The sequence below is a fragment of the Panthera leo genome, chromosome A2 (assembly GCF_018350215.1).
Source record: "Panthera leo isolate Ple1 chromosome A2, P.leo_Ple1_pat1.1, whole genome shotgun sequence".
NCBI lineage: Eukaryota > Metazoa > Chordata > Mammalia > Carnivora > Felidae > Panthera > Panthera leo.
In genome coordinates this window covers 101,417,695-101,445,046 of record NC_056680.1, presented here as the reverse complement: position 1 = coordinate 101,445,046, position 27,352 = coordinate 101,417,695, and the positions used below count along the sequence as shown (strand labels likewise).

At 36.4% G+C, this 27,352-nt stretch overlaps 1 protein-coding gene across 1 annotated transcript in view; it reads right to left on the bottom strand.

Moving 5' to 3' along the window:
• Nucleotides 1-12,304: 12,304 nt before the first annotated feature.
• NXPH1 (neurexophilin 1) overlaps nucleotides 12,305-27,352 on the bottom strand; it is a 633,630-nt gene continuing 618,582 nt past the window's right edge. Inside the window, exon 7 of the mRNA XM_042918775.1 lies at nucleotides 12,305-12,340. The gene's annotated coding sequence lies outside the window, so the exon portion shown is untranslated. The remainder of the gene's footprint in view (nucleotides 12,341-27,352) is intronic.

Below are 27,352 nucleotides of genomic sequence, written 5' to 3'. Positions count from 1 at the left end.
TTATAGAGAAAGAGACACACAGAATGAGAGTGGGGGCGGGTAGGAAGAGAGAGACAGAGACACAGAGTCTGGAGCAGACTCAGGCTCTGAGCTGTCAGCACAGAGCCTGATGTAGTGTGTGAACTCATGAGCTGTGAGATCATGACCTGAGCTGAAGTCAGACACTTAATTAACTGAGCCTCCCAGGCGTTCCTATGCTCTGCAATACCTAAACAGTAGGTATTAACTGTTATTGAACATCAAAAGCCCTGTGAAGCTTTAAAAAAAAATCAGAGCCTTAGCTCACCTCCCAAAAATCTGATGTAATGAATCTAAAGTGGCAGCCATGCATCTCTATTTTTGAAGTTTCATCCTAAATGTTCATCAATGGAAGAATAGATGAAGAAAATAACAGAATATTATGTAGCCTTAAAAAAGAAAAAAAAATTGCCACTGTGACAACATGGATAAGCCTAGAGCACATTACGTTAAGTGAAATAAGCCAGAAACAAAAAGACAAATAATGTATTATTCCACTTATGTGAGGTATATAAAATAGTTGAACTTATAGAAGCAGGGTGGTTGCCAGGTGCAAGCTGGTGGAAGAAATGGGAAACTGTTGGTCAATAAACAAAAAGTTTAAGTTATTAAAAATGAATGTTTTGGAGATCTAATATGTAGCAATATGACTATAGTTAACAATACTGTATTGTATACTTAAATTTGCTAAGAGGGTAGATCTTATATGTTTTCACTATACACACACACACAAATTATAATTATGTAAGGTTATGGATATGTTAATTTGTGTGAGATATACATATATATGCATATATAATTGTGTGAGATAGTAATACCCACATTATATATATAGCGAAATATATATACAGATATATATGCACACACACACATTATATTTAGTGAAATAATCCATGGTAATCCAGAGTAATGATCACATCTAGTTTCCTAGATGATTTGTGATACAGCCAGAGTTGCCAAGCACTGGAGTAGAAGAGTTGGAAGATAACATGCTCAAAAATATTTATTGAGCATACCAACCAATATTTTTCAGTAATCACAGTAAAATAATTAATCACATTAGTATTATTGAAAGAGTTGCTTGCTTCAAAAGCACAAAATAAATAAGTGTTGATTTACCTGGCAAGAGACCGTGGACTTCAGTACTATTTTGGAAAAAAAAAAATTAGAAAAGCTTTTATGTTTTTTTTTCCCCAATAAATATAAACAGGCAGTGATTGCAGTATCCAAAATTAATAGCAGGTACAAAACCCATTAAATGAGACACCAATTGATTTGGGGTCCTTTTTATTTAGAGGCATGTATAAATTAACTTACATGGTATTGTAATATGCCAATAAATAAAGTTGTAATTTTGATACAAAATGTGATTGCCTTTACCCTAGGAAAGTTTATCCTTAAAAAGGATATCAAAATTGTTTGGATGGAAGAAAAAGAAAATTATACTTTAATTCATTTACTTATATATTCATTCTTCTAAAATACTTAACATGAATTTTCTAAACTTCTTAATCAGGTAGAGAAAATCTCAGAAGATATGGGAATAAATTGATGAAAATAAATTTATGTTTCTCAGTCACCTCTGAACTGTGTCATTGTTAACTTTGTTGCTTTCAACCCTAATTGAAGAGATCTATGTGAATTGCCTGTATAAAATGATTTTTTTCATTGAATAGTGACATATATCACCTCTTAAAGAATTAATTAACCCAAAAAGGTACAGATTGAAAAGAATCCACCATAATTTACATGTGTAATATAATTACCTAGGATGCAATTTTGTACCAAAAATAGATAATTTCCTTTTTATTGTGAACTACTATGAATTTTAATAACCAAAGAAATGATGAGTTGTTTTGAATCTTATTTAGAAGAAAGCTCCTTAGGAGTTACTACTGCCCTGTCATATGTCAAATATCATTTCATTTCCCTATGCACTTAATGAGTGCTTTGCTGGTATTATTTTGCTAAAGTTATATTGCTCTTAATTGTTGATACTGTTTGTAGTATGGCAAACAGAAATCAGAGAGACAAGAACTTCTGAGCATCCTTTGAAGAGTTCTGGGGCAAACACTATGAAAATACTAGTGTCCATTCCCTACCTGTTCCCACCTTGTAGACTTCCTTTCTACACAAATAGAACTTTTATGTTACAAGGTTAAGATGACTACTCCAGGAAAAAAACATATATGAAGCCCTTTTTTATTACCTTACCCTTCAAAATTTCTGAAATATATTTGTTGTAGGAATCATAAGTCTCAATATATTATTTAAGAAGTTCACTTCCTTTCTATTTTTTCCCCTTTTTGGTCTATTGTTTGTTTATCATTTTTCCTCACCTGAAATTATATTAGAATTTATAAAATTGGGGCGCCTGGGTGGCGCAGTCGGTTAAGCGTCCGACTTCAGCCAGGTCACGATCTCGCGGTCTGTGAGTTCGAGCCCCGCGTCAGGCTCTGGGCTGATGGCTCGGAGCCTGGAGCCTGTTTCCGATTCTGTGTCTCCCTCTCTCTCTCTGCCCCTCCCCCGTTCATGCTCTGTCTCTCTCTGTCCCAAAAATAAATAAAAAAAAAAAAAAAAAAAAAAAAAAAAAATAAAGAATTTATAAAATTTTTTAATTGTTAATAAATTAGTCAATAAGAATACACAAGTACCAACATATAACAACAGGTGTTTTAAAATACAGGTCATTCAATCTCTCAAGTTGCACACACATGCATGTACACACAGACACACACACACACACACACATTCACTCACTGAAACTGTGCAAGAGTCCACAACTATTCAAAGTTTTGGCATTTTTCAGAACTATATTATCCATAGTAGAATCCAAGATGCTAATAATATTTATGTCAGTAGTTTGAAATTCTAGTCACATATGAGATTTGTTAAAATAGCTGCTGTTTTTTAAATATTTCCTCTAAAACAGGTTTTACTTTTCGGGTTTAGAAATAGATTCCTGTACCCACAATGACTATAAAGGGCATGCTAAAAAGCATATCCCAGTGGAAACCCCTTAGCCTGATAGGGACTGCCTAAATGTTTAATGACATTAGCTCCCTGCAAACGACATTCATTTCCTACATATGCAAATTTTCTTAATGTGAACCCCCCCATAACAGGTAGAATGTATAAAGTTAATGAAGCCATGTAATTACAATCACTATGGTGACTGCAGTCCCCTGAGAACAATAATGCGATAATATACATGAGTTTTGACTTTCTTTGGAAATAACAGCTTATAATTTGAAAATAGATAGTAAAATATTTCCATTATTGTCCTCTAACTCCTAAGGCAAAAGCAGGTACAAATAGATTATGTTCTTTATTAACTGAAAATAAAATGATAAGAGAAAGCAAAAATACAATGTTAGTAATTGTTTATTTTCAATTTTCATTGTCTTCATTTGGCTTCATTTTAAAGCCTTTTTTCCCATTTAATCAGGAAAACACCAAGGCCTTTGAAACCAGATTTTTTTTTTCTTAAATCTTGATCTTGTTAATCCCAGGGAGTCTACATAACTAGTGTTTACTGCTATTGTGCTAAGATGACAGGACTAGTCATTTTCAATGGGATAACAAAGTCTCAGGGATTTGAGATATTTCTCAAGGGATATTTCTCAGGGATATTTCTCAGGGATTTGAGAAGCCTGGGAGGAGGAATGAAAGGATGATGCTTAGGAATCCTTGCTGCGTTGATTTTTTTATTCTAATTATTACATGTTTTCCAAAGGAAGAGCAAGGAAATTAGTAACACAGCAAAAAGTCTACAACTCCCTCCTTGTAGGCTACTTCTGAGCAATTGCTAAGTCCGTAGTGAAGTGTAGATGATCATATACAGTAAAGTATGTTTATAGCTCAGGAGTTTTGGGGGGACTGTTAGATACACTGATACCTAAATTTGTTTCCTTTATCTCACATCTCTATTTCCCCAGATATCAAACAGTGTAATCTCTGTTCTTCCATACCACTCAGGACAAAATGTTACATGAGGTATCTCCTATGAAGACACATAATCAAACCATCGACATCTATATCATCATACAATGTTTGTGAATATGGTCCACACCTGAACTTCCCTTTACACACCTCCCAGTCAATTATACTTACTCTGACTCTCGCTCACTCACTCATTCAAAATGGAGGGCCTGTCTTAATCAAGCAGCAAGTTTGGGGAAAGGTTGGTGGCACACAAACATACACTGAGAATTTTGTGTTCCAAATAGTTGAGAAATATAGCCCCCTGCAAAATTAAAACTAATAAAGTAAGATTCTGCTTTATGTAATTACATGTTTTAAATATTAACCAATTGAAACTGTTTGGAGAACACTAATTGATTTTCTTAATCTTCCAAATGAAATCCAATACAACCCATTAGAGATGGAATTGGTCATAGTCAAACACTGAAAATTTAATATACATTATCTATGTATCTATCTATCTATCTAGTTAGTTATTTTTTTAATTAATAAATTACATTTCTCAGAGCAGTTTTAGGTTTACAGCAAAATTTAGCAGAAACTACAGAATTCCCATATATTCCCTGCAACCCCCACACGCATATACACAACCCCTCCCATTATCAACCTCCTGTTCCACAGTGGTATATTTATTAGAATCAATGAACCTACATTGACACACTGTAATTTTATTTTATTTTATTTTATTTTATTTTATTTTATTTTATTTTGTTTTGTTTTGTTTTATTTTATTTTATTTTGTTTAGTTTAGTTTAGTTTAGTTTAGTTTAGTTTAGTTTTTGAGAGAGAGAGGGAATAGGAGAGGGGCAGAGAGAGAGGGAGAGAGAGAATCCCAAGCAGGCTCCACACTGTCAGCGCCGAACCTGATGCGGGGCTCAAACTCATGAATTGTGAGATCATGACCTGAGCTGAAATCAAGAGTCGGGACACTTAACCGACTGAGCCATCCAGGCACCCTGACACACTATTAATATGCACAGTCCATTAATTCACATTAGGGCTCACTCTTGGTATTGTACACTCTTTAAATTGTTGATAAATATCCAATGACATCTATCCCCCATTGTAGTATCACACAGAATAGTTTCACTGCCCTAAACATCTTCTGTGCTTCATCCATCTATTCATCTCTCTCTCCCTTGAACCCCTAGCAACCCCTGTTCTTTTGGCTAACTCCATAGTTTCACCTTTTCCAGAGTGCCATATAGTTGGAATCATAAGTGTGTAACCTTTCCAGGTGGCTTCTTTCACATAATAATACACATTTAATTTCCCCCCACATCTTTTCAAGGCTTGATAGATCCTTTCTTCTTTAGCATTGGATAATAGTCAGTTGTTTGGATACACCACAGTTATTTATCTATTCAATTACTGAAGAACTTTTTGATTGCATCTGTTTTGGCAATTACAAATAAAACTGCTTTAAAAATTTAGGTGCAGGTTTTTGTGTACACATGATTTCAATTCCTTTGGGTAAATACCAAGGAATGAATAACATACATTTTGACCTGACTAGTACATTTCTATGATGGTAAATGTTCATAAATTGGCCTCTGGGTCAGAACAGTAGACTCAGGAGATGGAGTATGTGGATTTATACCACTGTTAAAAAGCAAAAGTTTAAAAACAATGCTTTGGGCTAATTCACTAATTATCCAAGGAAAATGTGTGAAAAAATGTTAGATAATGTGAAGTAGCTATAGAGATGATATTTGGACATGTAATTAATATATTTATTTGAATAGTCTCTACCAATTGACTAGCCTCAAATGAATAGTCTCATACCATTTTGCTATGGAGAGAAGGTAGGTACAAAGACTGAATTTCCATGAAATCTGGCATTAAGGTGAAAAATGAAATAAGCAAAGAATACTAGATGTTTTATATTAAATTTTTTTTTAATGTTTATTTATTTTTGAGACAGAGAGAGACACAGCATGAACGGGGGAGGGGCAGAGAGAGAGGGAGACACAGAATCGGAAGCAGGCTCCAGGCTCTGAGCCATCAGCCCAGAGCCCGACGCGGCGCTCGAACTCACGGACCGCGAGATCGTGACCTGAGCTGAAGTCGGACGCTTAACCGACTGAGCCACCCAGGCGCCCCTAGATGTTTTATATTAAACCAGTCACTTCAGTATGGTATTTTTTTTTTCTGAACAGTGATGCTAGATGGACAAATGATAGATAAATAGATAGATGACAGATGATAGATAGATAGATAGATAGATAGATATAAAACCATTTACACCTGTATCATCATATAATGTTTATGAATATGGCCCACACCTGAACTTCCCTTTACATACCTCCCAGTCGATTATACTTATTCTGACACTCACTCACTCACTCACTCAAAATACAGGACCTTTATTAATCAAGCCCTTAGTGTCTATTAATTATTTTAACTTTGAAAATTAGAGAAATTCCTTAGTATTGTTGGCTTGACCCTGATACTAGATGATGTTTTGTTTATACAGGTGGCAGGTAAGCAATAAAATGGTTAAACATCATCAGGCATATATTTGGTGTTTCTACTACCACCTCCATTCCCTCTGTTTAAAACCTACTCTCATCAGTTTTTTGCCTCCAAAATTCCATCAAACTTGTTTCTGTCAATGTCATCAGTGACCTTCACATTATTAAATCTAATGTTGATTTCATTCCATTTCATCTACTGCATTTGACACAGTTATTCACTTCCGTAATCTTGCTTGGCTTTTTTACAGGGCTCCCTGCTCTCTTAGCTTCCCTTCTACCTCACTGCTCCTTCTGTCTGTGTGCTTGGCAGGATCCTCCTCATCTATTTCACCTGTGATGGTGTAGCACAAGGATCAGTCTTTGGTCTTTTATATGTGCACTCACCTGCTTGGTGATGTCATCCTGTTTCAATCTGTCACATCACATGTATGTTTATTCCCGGTGTTTTTATCTCCACCTTAGACCTCTCTCCTAAACTCTATAAATATTTGTTGAATTAAGAAAATTATGTTTTTAAAGTAATGGGTATTTGTAGAATAGTCATGCAAAGCTCTAAAGAGCAGATTGACAATAGTCAATAAATAAATTGGCAAGAATGTGGGAAAAAAAGGAACCCTCGTGCACTGAGTTTTTGGTAACGTAAATCGATGAAGCCAATGGGGAAACAGTATGGAGTTCTCTTGAAAAATTAAAAAATAGAAATAACATATGATCCAGTAATTCCACTACTGAGCATTTACCCCCCAAAATGAAAAGACTAATTCAAAAAGATATAATGCAACCCTAGGGCTCCTGGGTGGCTCAGTCAGTTAAGCATCCATGTCTTTTTTTTTTCTTGGTTTTCTTTTTTTTTAATACAATTTTTTAATGTTTTATTTATTTTTGTTTTTTTCAATATATGAAATTTATTGTCAAATTGGTTTCCATATAACACCCAGTGCGCATCTCAAAAGGTGCCCTCCTCAATTCCCATCACGCACCCTCCCCTCCCTCCCACCCCCCCCATCAAACCTCAGTTTGTTCTCAGTTTTTAAGAGTCTCTTATGCTTTGGCTCTCTCCCACTCTAACCTCTTTTTTTTTCCATCTCTTGATTTCAGCTCAGGTCATGATCTCACAGTTATGAGATTGAGTCCTGTATTGGGTTGGTTCCATGCTGAACGTGGGCCTGCTGGGGATTCACTCTCTCCCTGCCTCTCTGCCCCTCCCCCACTCATTCTCTCTTTCTTTCTCTCTCTCTCTCTCCCTCTCTCCCCCCCAATAAATGAACATTTAAAAAAAAAACAAAAAGATATATGCAACCCTATGTTTATTGCAACATAATTTACAATAGCCAAGATAAGGAAGCAACCCATGTCCAGTTATAGATGAATGGATGAAGAAGATGTGGTATGTGTCTATAATGGAATATTACTCAGCCATGAAAAAGAATGAGATCTTGCCATTTGGGACAGCATGGGTAGACCTAGTGGGTATTATGTTGAGTGAAATAAGTGAGACAAAGATAAATACCATATGATTTCATTTGTATGTGATATATAGAAACCAAAACAAACAAATAAACAAACAGAAACAAACATGAATATAGAGAACAAAATGGTGATTGTGGTAGGGGGCTGTGAGGGGAAGAGCAAGACGTGAAGCAGATAAAGAGGAACAAAATAAATAAATCATGGAGATGAAAAAAAGAGAGGGAAGATAACACATCTCCTTATACCAATTTAAATTTGGTTGCATGTAACCAAAAAACAGCCCCAAATTTACTGCAGAAATGCCTTCATTACCACAGGTGAGCTATTGAAACAGTCTAAAGTTTATTATCCCTTACTTGTACACAACAGAGGGAAAAGCTTATCCCTTTTTCAACTTTCTGACCAAAAGAACCAGGATTCCTTCTAGGTAGATCATTTTAAATCATGTGCTCATCTCAGCCAATTGTTATGGCAACTGTGATAGAATTAATAGTGGACCAGCGAGAGTCCATATCTAACACCAAGGTTGACAGTTTCATAAACAGAGAAACACGCAAAGAGTAAAGGAACAGCATAAAGCTTGAAAAGCGCTCAAGTTTTGAGGGAACATTTAACAATCAGTGTAGTTGGTGCATAAATTGCATATAAGTTTGCAGTGAAGCTGAAAACAGTTTAGCACTAGCATGGAAAAAACAAAAGCATATTATTTTAAAAGGACAAGTTGACATGCTCAAAGTGCCTTCCCTTTCTTTGTCTGGGAACTCAATCACTAGCCCTAAAGATGTGGTGAAGTTCAAATGTTCTATGAAGCACCTCATGTGGATAGGTGTGCTAACATTTGATTTATTAAAATGAATAGTTTTGTAAAGATCACTTAAGCAAAGTTTTACAAGGTTTTAAACTCATTAGGAATTTATGACTACTTTTTTGAGTCCACAAAATGCTGAATAAAATAAAAATATAATATTTTTAATGGGAGGTCTAAAGGCAGTTAAAACACTGGTACTCTCCTAAAAAAATATGTTTGAAACTCCATTTATTAGGATTTTATGAACCAATATGTCCATGGGGTAATAATGCCTATATTTCACTAATAGAATTTTGATATTTGAAGCTTTGCATTTTGCTTAAAACTTTCAATAAAAGTTTCAAGATAAGTGCTGTATTTTCACTTTTAGCAAAACTGGAAATTATCCTACTAATTGTCATGATTATTTTGCACCTACCTGGATTTCTTTTCACTATCTACTTATGGAAAGATAAATGGTCAAAAAGCTTGTATTTTTATTACTCCTGACTCACAACACCAATAATCCAGAAGCCAGTAATAACATTATTATGCTATTGATAATTCTGTATTGTTTGAAAGATAAGCATATATCATTTATTGTTTCCTGTTCAGAAAGATGTTAGGGATTTGAACTTACCTTCCTGTTTCAGAGACAAACACCATTCTCCACTAAAAGGAAATCCACATCTATGTCTATTATTCATTTTATTCTTTGGCCATTTTTTTTTCTTTATTTCCTGTTTCCTTACCATATCTATAATTGAAAATAGTGGCAACTACAACCATATTCCCAACCCCCACCCCAAACATGAAATAAATGTGTGCATTATCTTTGCACATTTACTCACTGTATCAGCATAGGGAAAGGGAATGGTTTCTCACTGTTTTGGGTCTCTGGAATTTGGTCGGGTCACATTTATAATTGAAGAGGATGGCTTATATCCAGACAGCCTAAGCAGCATCAAATATCCTTCAATAATTGATAAAGTATCTAGCCCCCATACTTTCTTTATTATAGTCATTGAATGCTAAACCATTGCTGTAAATTCCATCACAGGATCTCTCCTCTGTATTATGATTATGTAGGAAGGAGCTCTGAATTCCCTTGTCAAATTTATCTCTGAATAAGTGCTCCTATTCTATTTTATTTCGATGTATGACTCCCCAACCACTTAATGCATTTCAATAAAAATATTTATTTTACTATTTCAATAGCAGACTAGCTCTGTGATGTTTCTGGCTGTTCACAAGCTGAATAGCATTGAAAACACTGTAATGTTACTGCTTGTCATTTATAAGTTAACTATCATTTGCACAACACAGTACTATGACATGATAAAATTGGTTCTTAGAAAACTGTTAGACACCTGAGAGAAAGCTAATACCGTCTGAAATAGGCATTGGGTTGTTCTCTGGAATGGAGTACATTAAGAGTTAAATGACCAAGAACTACTTGGAAACAGAATATCCCAATTCTCTTTGCCTTATTGAAGAAAGGATCAGGTGCACATACTTGAAAGAATTATCAACTAGGAAAAGACTGCAAATATAAATTTAAATTGTATATATAGACACCAACTAAAAGTAGAGGGGGAGGGGTGGCTTAGTGGTTAAACATCTGACTTCGGCTCAGGTCATGAGCCCACAGTTCATGGGTTTGAGCCCCTCATCTAGCTCTGTGTTGACAGCTTGGAGCCTGGAGCCTGCTTCAGACTTTGTGTCTCCCTCTCTCTCTGCCCTTTCCCCACTTCCCCACACACCTGTGCTCTCTCTTGCTCTCTCTCTCTCTCTCAAAAATAAATAAACACTAAATTGTTTTTAATAAAAAAAGTAGAGGAGGAAACACTGTAAAACCATGTGAAACTATAGATATTCCCACACTTCCTTTAGCTACCTACTCCAGCTTTTAGTTAGAGTTAACAAGGCTATCCAAAATTACTTACTATGGCTTCCGTCCTCCCAGACACCCTCTTCTCCCCTTCCCTCCTTTCCTCCTTAAATTCCCTGCTCTTTTCTTTCTTTGATTATCATGATATTAGAAAAGTCAGTAGCAAAGCTTAAGTGTTTTATTTTTCAATGTAAAATTTACACTTTGTGTTTAAAATATAAGGAATATACACTTCCCACCTTGATGCCTCCCATCTACTTCTCAAAAGACTACCATCTCTATTCTAAAAAAGTAGAATAAGTTAATTATAAAACTAGCATGTTTTCATGGAAAAATTAAAATGAAAGAAACAGCATGCCACCTATTCCAAGGAATTCTGTAGCAATCCTTTGGGTAGAATTATTTTCTTCTTTCTCTGACATCCCACAACTCATTTTATGACCCTCCTTTCATTCAATTCATATAATAATTATGTAAATTCCTATCTATTATTCCAGAATGTAGGTTACAACCATGTCTTAGTAGTCTCTAATGGGCCACAGTACATAACACATAAAGAAATCCTGATTTTTAAAAAAAGCAGTGGCTTTCTATATTCCTTAACATGATTTAACATGTCTCCAAAGTTACAGAGAGACTCCCCTAAAGATAGCAGAATGGGAAGCTGAAAAAAACAACCTCTTCTAAGTAACTAGATAGCAGTAGGAACAAAATATTAAGACAAAGTAACCAAGAAAAAGAAAATGTGATAACACCAAATACAAGCATTTTGAAACAACAGTCTTGCTATCATGCAAAATCTCCATCTAGCTTTCAGTTCTCACATCACAGAGCAGCACATCATTAAAAGTGAACAATTTTAGTCTACTCCCAAAATGGAAATGTAAGCAAAAGAAAGCCTTGAAAATGAAAGCCAACCCTAGAAGCGTGCATTTAAAATTGGAAAGCAGTCGTGGGGGAATGAAAAAAACAGACTAATGCCTTACGGTGGTGAAACCTATATGTGTATAATATATGTTGCAGATCCAATTAACTGTCAGCATCATCAAGTAAGAATTCCACAGATAGTTAATGGTTGGTATTACTTGGAGAAGATTTTGGAGAAGATTTTGCCATGTCCCATAAACAAATAACAGTCAATGCTCCCATGGGGAAAACTACAACGAGAAGAGAAAGTTGTTTCTACCATCATGACTTGAATACTCGAAAACTCATTGCCAAGAGTCAGCAGAATGGAGTGCTTATTAGAAGCAAGGGTTTGAAGTCAAATAGACCTTGATACAAATCCAGGTTCTGTCCATGTAACTTTGGACAACTTGCCTAACCTAAACGTTTTCATCTGTAAAATCAAAATACCAATACATATCTATCAGGAGGGTATGTAAGCTACTTAACCACAGGGCCTACGTATATAAACATTAAAAAAACGGTCACTATTATTAGGAAAAGCCTGACTTTAACTTGACAGAATCTCAGATAAAAATAGTTTCATGTTGTTACATGAAACTATGAGACAATCTCACTTAATATAAGAAAGGATTTTTGTGATCGCATGGTTAATGAAACACATCGGGACTTTAAAATGCGAGGTATAATTTCGTACCTAAAGATCACCTCCTACCTTCATTTCTGTAACTGGCAGTCATCCCAGATTCTCTTGGGTGTACTGAGTTTGAAAAAAAAATAGTTTCCATCAATTCTTAGTGCTGTCATCTAGAAAACAAAAACAAAAACAAAAAGCACTGGTGTCAAACTAAGTTGAAGATCAAAATGCAAAGGCTGGCTTAAAAAAATCTTTTCTACCACATGAATGATTAATTTCATAAAGAAATGAAAATCTTCTGCCCTGAGCACAAAGAATGTAACCATTACTGTGCTATAAATACCCCAGGCTCAACTGGGGGATAGAGAAGGAAAAGGACAGTGAAACTCATGGCATCTTTAAAAAGCTCTTTTCTTACAGGGTTCTAAATCAAAAACAGATTATTCACCAAAAGCTTTTTGATACCTTGAAGGGTTTCTTGGCTGTTTCTTTGGAAGCTATCATTCACTAGTTCACACGGATGCAACATTAGCTGTCACTCAGATATGAACTTCAAATTGCTGCCACATGGATGGAAAATCAGTACCAGGAAGAAAGTGTCTTTGTTAACTCAGAAAACATATTTTCTTTAAAATGGAAAGACTGACCATGTGATAAATGCTTTTCATATAATGGATAAAACCACTCTTTACTCCAGGAAGCATGCACCAGCCTTCTGAGACCTGACAGCTCTCAGATTTTTTCTTTCTTCAGATCACATGCAAGATTTAGCTTTACTGGGTGCCTTCATAGCACCTACATCTTGCATTTTCCTCCTTCATCTCTCCATTTCCTTTATTCTTCTGCTTCAGGAAAGAGCAATTAAAATAAACTTGTAAGTTAGAAAATAAGGCTTTGAATAGAGATTAAAGGAGCTAGAGGTTATTTGGCAGACATTACATGGAGAATTAAAGTTTTTAAAAATGCGAAGTATTTTATGGTTATTCAATTTAATTCAACAAATGTTTGTTTAGCACTGAACATGTGCATGGCTTGATGCTTGGTATCATGAAAGAATATGAAGAAGAAACAAACAAGAAATTGACTTTCAAAGGACTTTAATGTAGAAGGCAAATATCTTAAAGTACAGAAATGATTTGCAATTTATTGTTAATACCTCAGTAGATCTAAAGGGGAGATTCAGACAAATCATTGCTGGGGGAGAGGCAGGTGTTATGAGAAACAATACTTTCCAATCGTTTTATCAGAGAAAGCTGAATACAGCCTCAGCTATAGCGGTAGACCTCAAGGGTCAAAAGGCAGTCTAAATTGGGAGAATGATCACAGGTAATGGAGTCTGAGGATAATGAGGCTTCAAGACTGGTTGTAGCATAAGATAAATGAGAAGTGACGGGGAGGTTCTAAAGTGGTAGGCTGGCATTAGATCTTAAGATTTACATGTTGGGCTAGGGAATTTGGATTATAAGGAGACTTTATAACTTTGGAGCAGTGAAGTTATATGATCAGAGTTACAGTTCAGAAAGATAAATAGAGGGCTTGATTGGTGGTAGAAGATATTGGCAAAACCAATTTGAAGACTGTTTGCAGTAGTGAACACGAAAGCACAAAACTGAAGCATGTAGTGGGGACGGAGAGAAGGGAGCATATTTAGAAACAGTTTTGGAGGGTATAACTGACAAAATTTGGGTCCTTTACTTGGTCTAAAATGTTAAGACTAAGTTTCTGTAAGAGAAATAATTTATAATAAATAATAAGGGAAGAAAGTGGGAAAAACAGGATCAGTTTTTAAACAGATTGATGGCAACAAGAAATTAACTACCAGCCAAATTTGGGGAGACTCCTTAGGTGTCATACCAGTACCAGGCATCAGGATATGAAAAGGATCTGATAGAAAGAAAAATAATCTGGGTCACTTCATTAAACTATATCACACAATAATCCCATGTACTGATTATTGTTATTTTTCTAACAGATAGTTTAAAATTAGTTTCATATTGAAACGCTTCTGTTTTCACCCAGTCTGGAATTTCAATAATTCTACAAAAATGTTTGCTTGTGCCTAAAGTTCAAATGTTCACAGAAATGTAAACACTGAGGATAGAAATTTGAAGTGGTCAAGATCAATTACATGCACAATGAACTTTGGATGTTAAAGAGAAGTTGATAATTCTTTTTAAAAATTCTGTAATAGGAATATATTACTAGGTCCTAGACTGCTCTAAACTTAAAATTTTGATGAACGGAAATTAGGAAGAACAACAAATAGAAAAATATATGGTGTTGATATTTGGTAAGTGGATTACATTTATATATTTGACTAAACATGGAACTTTATTTTAGGGCCTCATCGTGAACTTTCCCAGCATGATTTAATAAAACTGTAGTATGTGAATGAATATACAAACTAGTGTAAGAGTCATTACTTTCATTAAGAATATTACAGTGAATAAATTAACCCAAAACAATAAAACCTGAGCAGTTGATATATGCAAGTCATTTACATCTTGTAGACTCATTTGGGGTAGGGAAAAATAAATGTGTTATGGTGGAGGTTTCATTAGCCCTTGCATTTCAATTGACTTCAAAAGCACACAATAAGAATACAAAAGCAATAAATATCATCCATAAACAAGAATACCATACAGGGTTGTGGCTTTTTTTTAACAAGATGTTCTGTGCCATTACACTTTAATAGTCCTGCTGAATTTTCAATATGAAAAAAGCTAAAGAGGACTGCCACAGTGCCATCACTATTCTGCAGCCATATTTTATCCTGTTTTATTACATCACTCTGCATTCAGAGCTACGTACATGATGATGTCTCATGGGAAATGCCAACAATGCTACAGGAAACCTTAAATGTAATATATTGACATCTTTTGGCATTCTGTACCTGATGCTAAAGGGCTTGGCTTACGTAGTGCAAAATAAATACTCAGTGTAAGTCACATAATAACAGCATGTCATATCCGCTGGATTTATAAGCCTGAGGATTTATTGACAGATACAGATATTTTAAAGGTGTTTTCATTTAGAATCTTACTAGTATCCTGGTAGATATATACTGAATGGACCTTCTCACTGTACTCTTGGGGGAGAGAACAAAGCCAAAAAGATTTTTTTTTTGACAGGTAGCCATGTGCTCCTCTATTTTCACTGCATCCTTTGAAAGATAAGATTTCTTTTTAATCCTGTCTCGATCAGTATTATTTTTCAGAAGATTTGTATTTATTATACCAAGCTAGAATGAAAACTCTAGGCTTCAGTATTGACAACGCTGAGTTGGAATCTCATTGGTGATCCAACAAAGAGCTCTAGATATCAAAAGAGCAAAAAAAAATAAAAATAATCTCCTTGTAACAAACATTAAGAAAAATTTTAACTGATCCTTGAATATAGCAGTTATATGAAAAACACTTTGGAGATCCCTTTGGGGGTGAATTAATACATGATAAGCACCACTTGTCATAGCTGACATTGCCTCCAGAATAGGCATTTTGTGGTAGCTCTTCTAGAACCATGTGATAAGGTAATCACAGACACCCAGGCTAAGACTGATGAGCATGACCCTGGAAAAAATATATCTCTGCTCCCTGGAGAGGGTTTGCAGCTCAGCTTCACTTCAGGTACTTCATCCTGAAAGACATCAGGGCCCAAAAGAACTTACACCTATCTGCCTACAACACACCTACACACCTCACCTGGCTCTCACTTGACCGTCTCTCTCTTCCTTCAGCTCTCAAGATTCGCCACTTCCTCAGAGAAGTATATCTTGACCACCCTGCCTAAAGTACCCCACTCCCAACTCATTTCCTTCTTATCACTCTCCTCATTGGCTTCTTTATATTATCAAAATCTGTAGCCATTGGGCTTGCAGATTTGTTTCCTTGCTTACTTGTTTATGGCTCTGACACCAGAATGTTATCTCCAAAGAGGGAGGGATCATGTCTGCATTTCATGACTTCATGCAAGCATCTTGTATAGTACATGGCACATGATCAGGCTTAATAAATATTCTGGAAGAGGGTAAGAAAAGAATGATAAAAAAAATTGAAGGAAGGAAGGAGGAAAGGAAGGTGGGAAGAAAAGAGGAGGAGGAGTAGGGATGAGAGAGGGAAGAGGAGGGAAGGGATGGAGTAAAAGAGGGAGCAGGGGAGGAGGGGAGACAATGGAACCAAGGAGGAAGAAGCAGCACATTATGTGGTTTATAATTCTTCTTGTTTGTTTTTTTAGCTAACTGGTACTAGTGTTTGACTAGGGTTGGATGACTTAACTGCTTTTAGTCTCATTTTTTTTTTTAAATGAAAAGAATAACCAGAGTTGCTTGATTGTTGCCAAGTCTAAATGACACAGCAATTGTGAAGCTCTCTGCAAGTTGCCAAGCATAATACATAAAATTTTGTAATCTATAAAACCCTAAAGAACTGTTAGGTATTACTATTAGCTGAAGTTACTATTTTCTCCACTAAGGATAACTACAAAATTAATGGTTTCATTCTGGTTTCTCCTCCATCCATAAGCATATTGATATAAGGATATTAAGGATCACTCTTAAATGTATACAGTGTGTCTATTAACTGGTTGTTAATATGGTACTTGAGCATACCCTTACCACAGAGCAACATAATAACAATAATAATAAGTTAGATTGATGAACAGCTATTATGAGCCTGAAACTATTCTACAACTCTGAGCTCTTTTTATATCTTTTATCTCATTCAATCTTTACAAAATCCTGTGAGGTAACATATAATTATTTGTATCTTGGCTTAAAGTGAGTAAACTTAGGCACAGAGAGATTAAATAATTTGCTCAGGGATCCAATCCAATAAGAGACAAAAGTTGGCTGTGAAGAGAATATCTAGCCTCAAGGTTAACCGTCTGTACCTGTGCTCTGCAGAATTTTTTTTAATGTTTATTTATTTTTGAGATAGAGAGACCGAGACAGAGTACAAGTGGGGAAGGGACAGAGAAAGAGAGACAAAGAATCCAAAGCAGGCTCCAGGTTCCTAGCTGTCAGCACAAAGCCCAATGCAGGGCTCAAACTCACAGACCTTGAGATCATGACTTAAGCTGAAGTCAGATGCTAAACAAATGAGCCACCCAGGTGTCCCCCTCTGCAGGATTCTTAACAGGAAATCTATCTATCTATATAACTATAAGGCCTATGGAATTGTTTCTAGAAAAGGGTCTTGAATCTAGAATTGCGTTCAGTCAATAGAATGGTTCTCTTCTGCACACTCAATAAGAACATAAAATAATGACCGGGAGATGCCAGAAATGAAAACCGTTTGACCATTTTTAAAAGAATTTTCAAAATATTTTGAAGTAAGACGGGTAAGGCAAGAAGACACTGAAGAAGGAGGCAGGCCACTCCAGATTGGTAGGTGGCAATTTTAATAAACAAAGGAAATTTCTTACAAGACTTGTCTTGGACAGTCCCAAGATGGGTAGAGCTCTGTACCTGCTCACCAGACACTTGAAAGTTAATATAGAGGCTTTAATGAGGCTCAGTCATATATTCAGTCCATATGGTCTCAACAACATCTTATTATTTCAAAACTACATCTTTGAAACAGTTCCAGCTATGGGAATAGTGGGTGGAATGCACATTCCAAGGGCAAGGGAGAGGGTGAAGAACTTCCCATTGCTAGCTCATGGGTCAACTGGAGGCCACATCCTCTCGATAACCTCCTCCAAGAGTACTGTCCTTAAAGATTTTCAAAACAACATGAATGGGCACCAGAAACTCTAAGATATTTCTATACACTTTCAGGGTCTCTTTAACTCACCCTGCCTCTTCCTACCTGCCCTTCAGAAGCTCTTCACGTAGTACTACTTGGTGAGTCCTATTACTGAAAATATGCTCTATCCCATTAGCTCTTAGGTTTGGAATAAAGTTAAGAATCACTGGCTTAACACTTTCTTACACCATACAGAAAAATAAACTCAAAAATTGGTGAAAGACCTAAATGTAGGACAGGAAGCCATCAAAATCCTTGAGGAGAAAGCAGGCAAAAACCTCTTTGATCTTGGCCGCAGACTTCTTACTCAACATGTCTCCAGAGGCAAGGGAAACAAAAGCAAAAATGAACTACTGGGACCTCATCAAAATAAAAGGTTCTGCACAGCAAAGGAAACAATCAGCAAAACTAAAAGGCAGCTGACAGAATGGGAGAAGATATGTGCAAACAACATATCAGATAAAGAGTTAGTATCCAAAATCTATAAAGAACTTATCAAACTCAACACCCAAAAAACAAATAATCCAGTGAAGAAATGGATAAAAGACATGAATAGACTCTTCTCCAAAGAAGACATCCAGATGGCCAACCAACACATGAAAAAATGCTCAACATCACTCATCATCAGGGAAATACAAATCAAAACCACCATGAGATACTACCTTACACCTGTCAGAATGACTAACATCAACAACTCAGGCAACAAGAGATGTTGGTGAGGATGCGGAGAAAGAGGATCTCTTTTGCATTGTTGGTGGAAATGCAAGCTGGTACAGCCACTCTGGAAAACAGTATGGAGGTTCCTCAGAAAATTAAAACTAGAATAACCCTATGACCCAGCAAATGCACTACTAGGTGTTTATCCAAGGGATACAGGTGTGCTGTTTTGAAGGGACATATGCACCCCAATGTTTATAGAAGCACTATAAACAATAGCCAGAGTATGGAAAGAGGCCAAATGTCCATCGATGGATGAATGGGTAAAGAAGATGTGATAGATATAGATATAGATATAGATAGATATAGATATAGATATAGATATAGATATAGATATAGATATAGATATAGATATAGATATATGATGGAGTATTACTTGGCAATGAAAAAGAATGAAATCTTGTCATTTGGAACTACGTGGATGGAACTGGAGGGTATTATGCTAAGCGAAATTAGTCAGAGAAAGACAAATATCATATGACTTCACTCATATGAGGGTTTTAAGAGACAAAACAGATGAACATAGGGGAAGAGAAACAAAAATAAAAACAGGGAGGGGGCAAAACATAAGAGACTCTTAAATATGGAGAACAGAGGGTTACTGGAGGGGTTGTGGGAAGGGGGAATGGGCTAAATGGGTAAGGGGCATTAGGAATCTACTCCTGAAATCATTGTTGCACTATATATTAACTAATTTGGATGTAAATTTTTAAAAAATTAAATTAAAAAAAAAGAATCACTGGTTTAATCAGTTAGAGATTGGTATGGGGAAGATGGCAGGGCAGATGGAGAGTGGATTTTGTTCTATGCTGCTCAAATATAAACTGAGCACTATTTTCAAGGCTATTTCTAGAACTACTGTGCTACCAAGATGTAGTAGTAATAATAATAATAAAAAAAATAGACCCATCTATTTGCTGTCTACAAGAGACTCATTTTAGATCTGAGGACACCTTTAGATTGAGAGTGAGGGGATGGAGAATTATTTATCATGCTACTGGAAGTCAAAAGAAACCTGGAGTAGCCATACTTATATCAGACAAACTAGACTTTAAATTAAAGGCTGTAACAAGAGATGAAGAAGGGCATTATATAATAATTACAGGGTCTATCCATCAGGAAGAGCTAACAATTATAAATGTCTATGCGCCGAATACCAGAGCCCCAGATATATAAAACAATTACTCATAAACATAAACAACCTTATTGATAAGAATGTGGTCATTGCAGGGGACTTTAACACCCCACTTACAGAAATGGATAGATCATCTAGACACACAGTCAATAAAGAAACAAGGGCCCTGAATGATACATTGGATCAGATGGACTTGACAGATCTATTTAGAACTCTGCATCCCAAAGCAACAGAATATACTTTCTTCTCGAGTGCACATGGAACATTCTCCAAGATAGATCATATACTGGGTCACAAAACAGCCCTTCATAAGTTTACAAGAATTGAAATTATACCATGCATACTTTCAGACCACAATGCTATGAAGCTTGAAATCAACCACAGGAAAAAGTCTGGAAAACCTCCAAAAGCATGGAGGTTAAAGAACACCCTACTCACGAATGAGTGGGTCAACCAGGCAATTAGAGAAGAAATTAAAAAATATATGGAAACAAACGAAAATGAAAATACAACAATCCAGACGCTTTGGGACGCAGCGAAAGCAGTCCTGAGAGGAAAATACATTGCAATCCAGGCCTATCTCAAGAAACAAGAAAAATCCCAAATACAAAATCTAATAGCACACCTAAAGGAAATAGAAGCAGAACAGCAAAGGCAGCCTAAACCCAGCAGAAGAAGAGAAATAATAAAGATCAGAGCAGAAATAAACAATATAGAATCTAAAAAAACTGTAGAGCAGATCAACGAAACCAAGAGTTGGTTTTCTGAAAAAATAAACAAAATTGACAAACCTCTAGCCAGGCTTCTCAAAAAGAAAAGGGAGATGACCCAAATAGATAAAATCATGAATGAAAATGGAATTATTACAACCAATCCCTCAGAGATACAAACAATTATCAGGGAATACTATGAAAAATTATATGCCAACAAATTGGACAACCTGGAAGAAATGGACAAATTCCTAAACACCCACACTCTTCCAAAACTCAATCAGGAGGAAATAGAAAGCTTGAACAGACCCATAACCAGCGAAGAAATTGAATCGGTTATCAAAAATCTCCCAACAAATAAGAGTCCAGGACCAGATGGCTTCCCAGGGGAGTTCTACCAGACGTTTAAAGCAGAGATAATACCTATCCTTCTCAAGTTATTCCAAGAAATAGAAAGGGAAGGAAAACTTCCAGACTCATTCTATGAAGCCAGTATTACTTTGATTCCTAAACCAGACAGAGACCCAGTAAAAAAAGAGAACTACAGGCCAATATCTCTGATGAATATGGATGCAAAAATTCTCAATAAGATACTAGCAAATCGAATTCAACGGCATATAAAAAGAATTATTCACCATGATCAAGTGGGATTCATTCCTGGGATGCAGGGCTGGTTCAACATTCGCAAATCAATCAACGTGATACATCACATTAACAAAAAAAAAGATAAGAACCATATGATCCTGTCAATCGATGCAGAAAAGGCCTTTGACAAAATCTAGCACCCTTTCTTAATAAAAACCCTTGAGAAAGTCGGGATAGAAGGAACATACTTAAAGATCATAAAAGCCATTTATGAAAAGCCCACAGCTAACATCATCCTCAACGGGGAAAAACTGAGAGCTTTTTCCCTGAGATCAGGAACACGACAGGGATGCCCACTCTCACCGCTGTTGTTTAACATAGTGTTGGAAGTTCTAGCATCAGCAATCAGACAACAAAAGGAAATCAAAAGCATCAAAATTGGCAAAGATGAAGTCAAGCTTTCTCTTTTTGCAGATGACATGATATTATACATGGAAAATCCGATAGACTCCACCAAAAGTCTGCTAGAACTGATACATGAATTTAGCAAAGTTGCAGGATACAAAATCAATGTCCAGAAATCAGTTGCATTCTTATACACTAACAATGAAGTAACAGAAAAACAAATAAAGAAACTGATCCCATTCACAATTGCACCAAGAAGCATAAAATACCTAGGAATAAATCTAACCAAAGATATAAAAGATCTGTATGCTGAAAACTATAGAAAGCTTATGCAGGTAATTGAAGAAGATATAAAGAAGTGGAAAGACATTCCCTGCTCATGAAGAATAAATACTGTCAAAATATCAATACTACCCAAAGCTATCTACACATTCAATGCAATCCCAATCAAAATTGCACCAGCATTCTTCTCAAAACTAGAACAAGCAATCCTAAAATTCATATGGAACCACAAAAGGCCCCAAATAGCCAAAGTAATTTTGAAGAAGACCAAATCAGGAGTCATCACAATCCCAGACTTTAGCCTCTACTACAAAGCTGTCATCATCAAGACAGCATGGTATTGGCACAAAAACAGACACATAGACCAATGGAATAGAATAGAAACCCCAGAACTAGACCCACAAACGTATGGCCAACTCATCTTTGACAAAGCAGGAAAGAACATCCAACGGAAAAAAGACAGTCTCTTTAACAAATGGTGCTGGGAGAACTGGACAGCAACATGCAGAAGGTTGCAACTAGACCACTTTCTCACACCATTCACAAAAATAAACTCAAAATGGATAAAGGACCTGAATGTGAGACAGGAAACCATCAAAACCTTAGAGGAGAAAGCAGGAAAAGACCTCTCTGACCTCAGCCGTAGCAATCTCTTACTCGGCACATCCCCAAAGGCAAGGGAATTAAAAGCAAAAGTGAATTACTGGGACCTTATGAAGATAAAAAGCTTCTGCACAGCAAAGGAAACAACCAACAAAACTAAAAGGCAACCAACGGAATGGGAAAAGATATTTGCAAATGACATATCAGACAAAGGGCTAGTATCCAAAATCTATAAAGAGCTCATCAAACTCCACACCTGAAAAACAAATAACCCAGTGAAGAAATGGGCAGAAAACATGAATAGACACTTCTCTAAAGAAGACATCCGGATGGCCAACAGGCACATGAAAAGATGCTCAACGTCGCTCCTCATCAGGGAAATACAAATCAAAACCACACTCAGATATCACCTCACGCCAGTCAGAGTGGCCAAAATGAACAAATCAGGAGACTATAGATGCTGGAGAGGATGTGGAGAAACAGGAACCCTCTTGCACTGTTGGTGGGAATGCAAATTGGTGCAGCCGCTCTGGAAAGCAGTGTGGAGGTTCCTCAGAAAATTAAAAATAGACCTACCCTATGACCCAGCAATAGCACTGCTAGGAATTTACCCAAGGGATACAGGAGTACTGAGGCATAGGGGCACTTGTACCCCAATGTTTATAGCAGCACTCTCCACAATAGCCAAATTATGGAAAGAGCCTAAATGTCCATCAACTGATGAATGGATAAAGAAATTGTGGTTTATATACACAATGGAATACTACGTGGCAATGAGAAAGAATGAAATATGGCCTTTTGTAGCAACGTGGATGGAACTGGAGAGTGTTATGCTAAGTGAAATAAGCCATACAGAGAAAGACAGATACCACATGGTTTCACTCTTATGTGGATCCTGAGAAACATAACAGAAACCCATGGGGGAGGGGAAGGAAAAAAAAAAAAAAAAGAGGTTAGAGTGGGAGAGAGCCAAAGCATAAGAGACTGTTAAAAACTGAGAACAAACTGAGGGTTGATGGGGGATGGGAGGGAGGGCAGGGTGGGTGATGGGTATTGAGGAGGGCACCTTTTGGGATGAGCACTGGGTGTTGTATGGAAACCAATTTGACAGTAAATTTCATATATTAAAAAATAAAAATAAAAAAAATTAATAAATAACAATACAGTTTTTACTTTGTACTTAGTACTCAGTTAATCATTTTAACATAAATGCAAGGCTTCCTAACAACATATATATATATATATATATATATATATATATATATATATATATATATATATATATGATAACATGTTTTCATGTTTTCTTGTTACCTCTGTCTCACACAAGAAACTATTTCAGTTATTTGCCTAAGGTCTCCCAACTACATGAATGGTGGATCTGACATTTACAGCCAAATCAACCTGACCCAAAACACCCTCCACTGCTACCTCAAAATACATCTTTCACCACATGAATGTATGCAACACACACACACACACACACACACACACACACACACACGCACACACACACGCACACTTTCTGTCTCTCTTCCTCAGATTCTGCTTGGCTACTTAGGGACAAAGCCAGAGAGGAACTATGCATGAGTATCAACAATCCTTAGGTTTGGGCTACAACATGAATGCTCTAAAACAAAAAGCACTTTGCTATTTCTGTATGCATTTAATGAAATAAAGAACTCATTTCCAGCAAAGTTTATAGTATTCCATATTCAAAATATCTCAGAGTCTGAAACTAAACCTTTCACATGCTATAGCTTCTACACATGTTTTAACCTTAATTACTGTTGATAGATATACTACTAAAAATTCCACTGTCCCCACTTCCTTGGGCCATTGAATTTGGCAGCACAACCACCACCTAGTGTACTAATGTCTGTAATATTTCTGTCTTCATCTTGTTTCATACCATCAAATGTTTCTCCTGTTTTCACTGGGCTGGATCCAGGAGCTCCTGTATGGACTGGGAAGACAAATCATTAAACTTGCTAAGAGTTTTGTGTTAAATAAAAATGAATAAGGTGTCCAAAGGAAGTAGTGTTGGAAACAGGATTATAAGTGAGAAAAAGGATGGCCAGTTCTTTCAGACATTCAAAGTTCTTTTCATAAGATAAACGGGATGCTAATGTATATAGACTCAGGAATTCTCCATTTCTCATTTGCAATAACTTTCATGAAGAAACAGTTCTGCTATGTGATGATTAAGGATCAATGGAAATTTGATTTTAACCTCTCCTCAATCCTCTAATTAAAAGAGCTATGACTCTCATGAAGAAATTCGATAATAAAGATACTGCATATTTTAATTATCTACTGAAATTGAGCAATAATATTCCAACAGTTTAAATACTTTTCCTGGAAAATCTCTATGTTTTGTACTAATTAAACAATTAAAGAAACACTTAGCTCTTACAGAATTGTGTATATTTAAAGACTTTTATAAATATCCAATTAATCCCCATCGTGCCTTTTATAGATGAAGAACATGGGTTGCAGGAAACACCTGTGATTTTCCCCAGATTCCACATCCATAAGACTGTCTATACTGTAACTAAGAAGCTTGGAGAATGGTCTGTACCTACTAAGATTCATGCCAGATTTGGAAAGGGAGCAAGTTTTCAGGATTCTACTTGTTTTGTTTCAGGTATCGCCCTGAATAAATGTTTGTCATTATTTCATTGTTTTCATGAGAAAAAAATGACATTACAAAGTGTCTGAGTTTAGGGGTGCCTGCATGGCTAAGTTGGTTAAGCGTCCTTTTGGCTCAGGTCATGATCTCATGGTTCATGGGTTCGAGCCCTGTGTTGGGCTCTGTGCTGACAGCTTAGAGCCTGGAGCCTGCTTCAGTTCTGTCTCTCTCTCTCTCTCTCTCTCTCTCTCTCTCTGCCCCTCCCCTGAATGCACTCTATGTCTCTCTCAAAAGTAAGTAAAACATCAAAAAATTTTAAATTCGGCTAAGTTTAATTCAGAAGGTGTAATAACCTACAAATTTCAATTTTGATGAAAAATCTACTTAAGAGTGGGATATTACTATTTCTCCTGACTCTTAAATAAATTTGCTACTACATATAATTCTCTGAACAATGAAGGAGATTTTTGATGAATATTATGGACAAATAAAGGCAAGGCATCTCCTCTTATCATTTTTCACCAGGAATTAATTTTTAAGAGAACTAGAATAGTATTGAACTTTACAAAAATAAAGGTTTCATTTTTAAGCTAATATTTATTGAATATATATGGGTCAGGCAAAATGCTCAGCATTTTCATAAATAAGTGGATTCTAATTTCAACTAATTCTCACTGTGATGTCATTTCTTCCCTTTATTAGTTGGGAAAGCAAACCCCACAGTCACACAGTCAGCTAGTAGCAGAGCCATAATTCAAATTCAAGTCTGCTAATGTCATAAAGCCCAGGCTTTGACATCGCCAGTCACTAATATCTCTGTTTTATTTGGTATTTTACATTTAGGTTGCATGACTACAGCACTTTAAACCCTCCAGATTAAGTAAAAATTAACAAAATCAAGAGGAAAGAATATTTGCAGGACTCCTCAAGACTAAAAACCAACAGAATAGCATGAATGAATTGATCTTTGCTTCTGTGCTCTCTTGATTCATAATCTAGATGGGAGACTGAGTAGCATTCAACTCAAAGGCTAGAGCAACACTGCCCAGGCTCTCCATTCTGTGTCTTCAGCTCTTTGCTCTTCTTGCCACTAAGTGTCACATATCTTCAATTCAGTTTCTACCTTCTCTCCTCATTTTCTAACTTCTAGACTATACCAGACAACATGGAGCCACCTGAGGCTGGCTTTATTAAGGAAGCTTGTATTTTGTATCTGCTTACGAGACAAAAATAAGCACTCACAATTCCACACAGTGGCCAGGCTTGTTTGAGCTACAGACTTCTACACCATATACCCAAGTTTATAGGGCCAACTTTACCTAGCATAACATTTCAGAACATCTGGAACAGAGTGGCAAATTTTAAAACTGGGGCTTAACCTGGTTAAGATCGACTCTGCCAATGTGTGTGAGACATTTTATAAAGGAAAATCAAAGAAAGAACTCATAATTCAGTAGGATAAAAGCTTCCACTCCAACCTGCTCAGATGCCAGGATAGGCACTTAGAGATATATGGAAATATATAAGACAGTGTACTTAGGTTTAATATTTAGGTGGAGAATAGAAATACAGTCGCAAGAAAGCATGCCTAAGAGTAGCAATAAGTGTTGAATAAAGAGTGAAGGAACCAGTAAGTGTACTAAGAGTTGGGGGTAGAAAGTAGAGAAGAAAGCTTTTTGAAAGAGGTGGAGTCTGCCTGGTTACAGGAACATGAGTTTGGCTTGGATGGGGCGAAGCCACAACACAAGCAAGGGCACCAGAGTGACACAGAGGAAAGCATCTCCTTTTTCTACATATGTTTTTTTTTTTTGATAGAGAGAGAGAGAGAGAGAGAGAGAGAGAGAGAGAGAGAGAGACAGCATGAATTGGGGAGGAACAGAGAGAGGGAGACACAGAATGTGAATCAGCCTCCAGGCTCTGAGCTGTCAGCACAGAACCCAACGCAGGGCTCGAACTCACGAACCGAACTGTGAGATCGTGACCTGAGCCGAAGGTAGCCGCTTAACCAACTGAGCCACCCAGGCGCCCCTCTACATATGTTTTTAAGTCAGCCTTTTCAGTTTCATAAATTTATCCTATAGGTGTTTTTATTGGGATCACATTCAATGTATAGATTAATTCATGATGAATTGACATCTTTATGGTTTCCTATCTTTCTCAGCAAGAACATGATATGACTTCCGTTTGTCAAAATATCCTTTCATGCATCTTTTCTTCATTTAGGACTTGATTATTCTTTTTTTTTTTTTAGTCTTTCTGTTGTTATTATAAAAAATGTTGTTTCTTCAACCCGATGGTTATCAGAGGGAGGAGAGCAGGAGTGGGCAAAATGAGTGAATGGGAGTGGGAGATACAGGCTTCCAGGTATG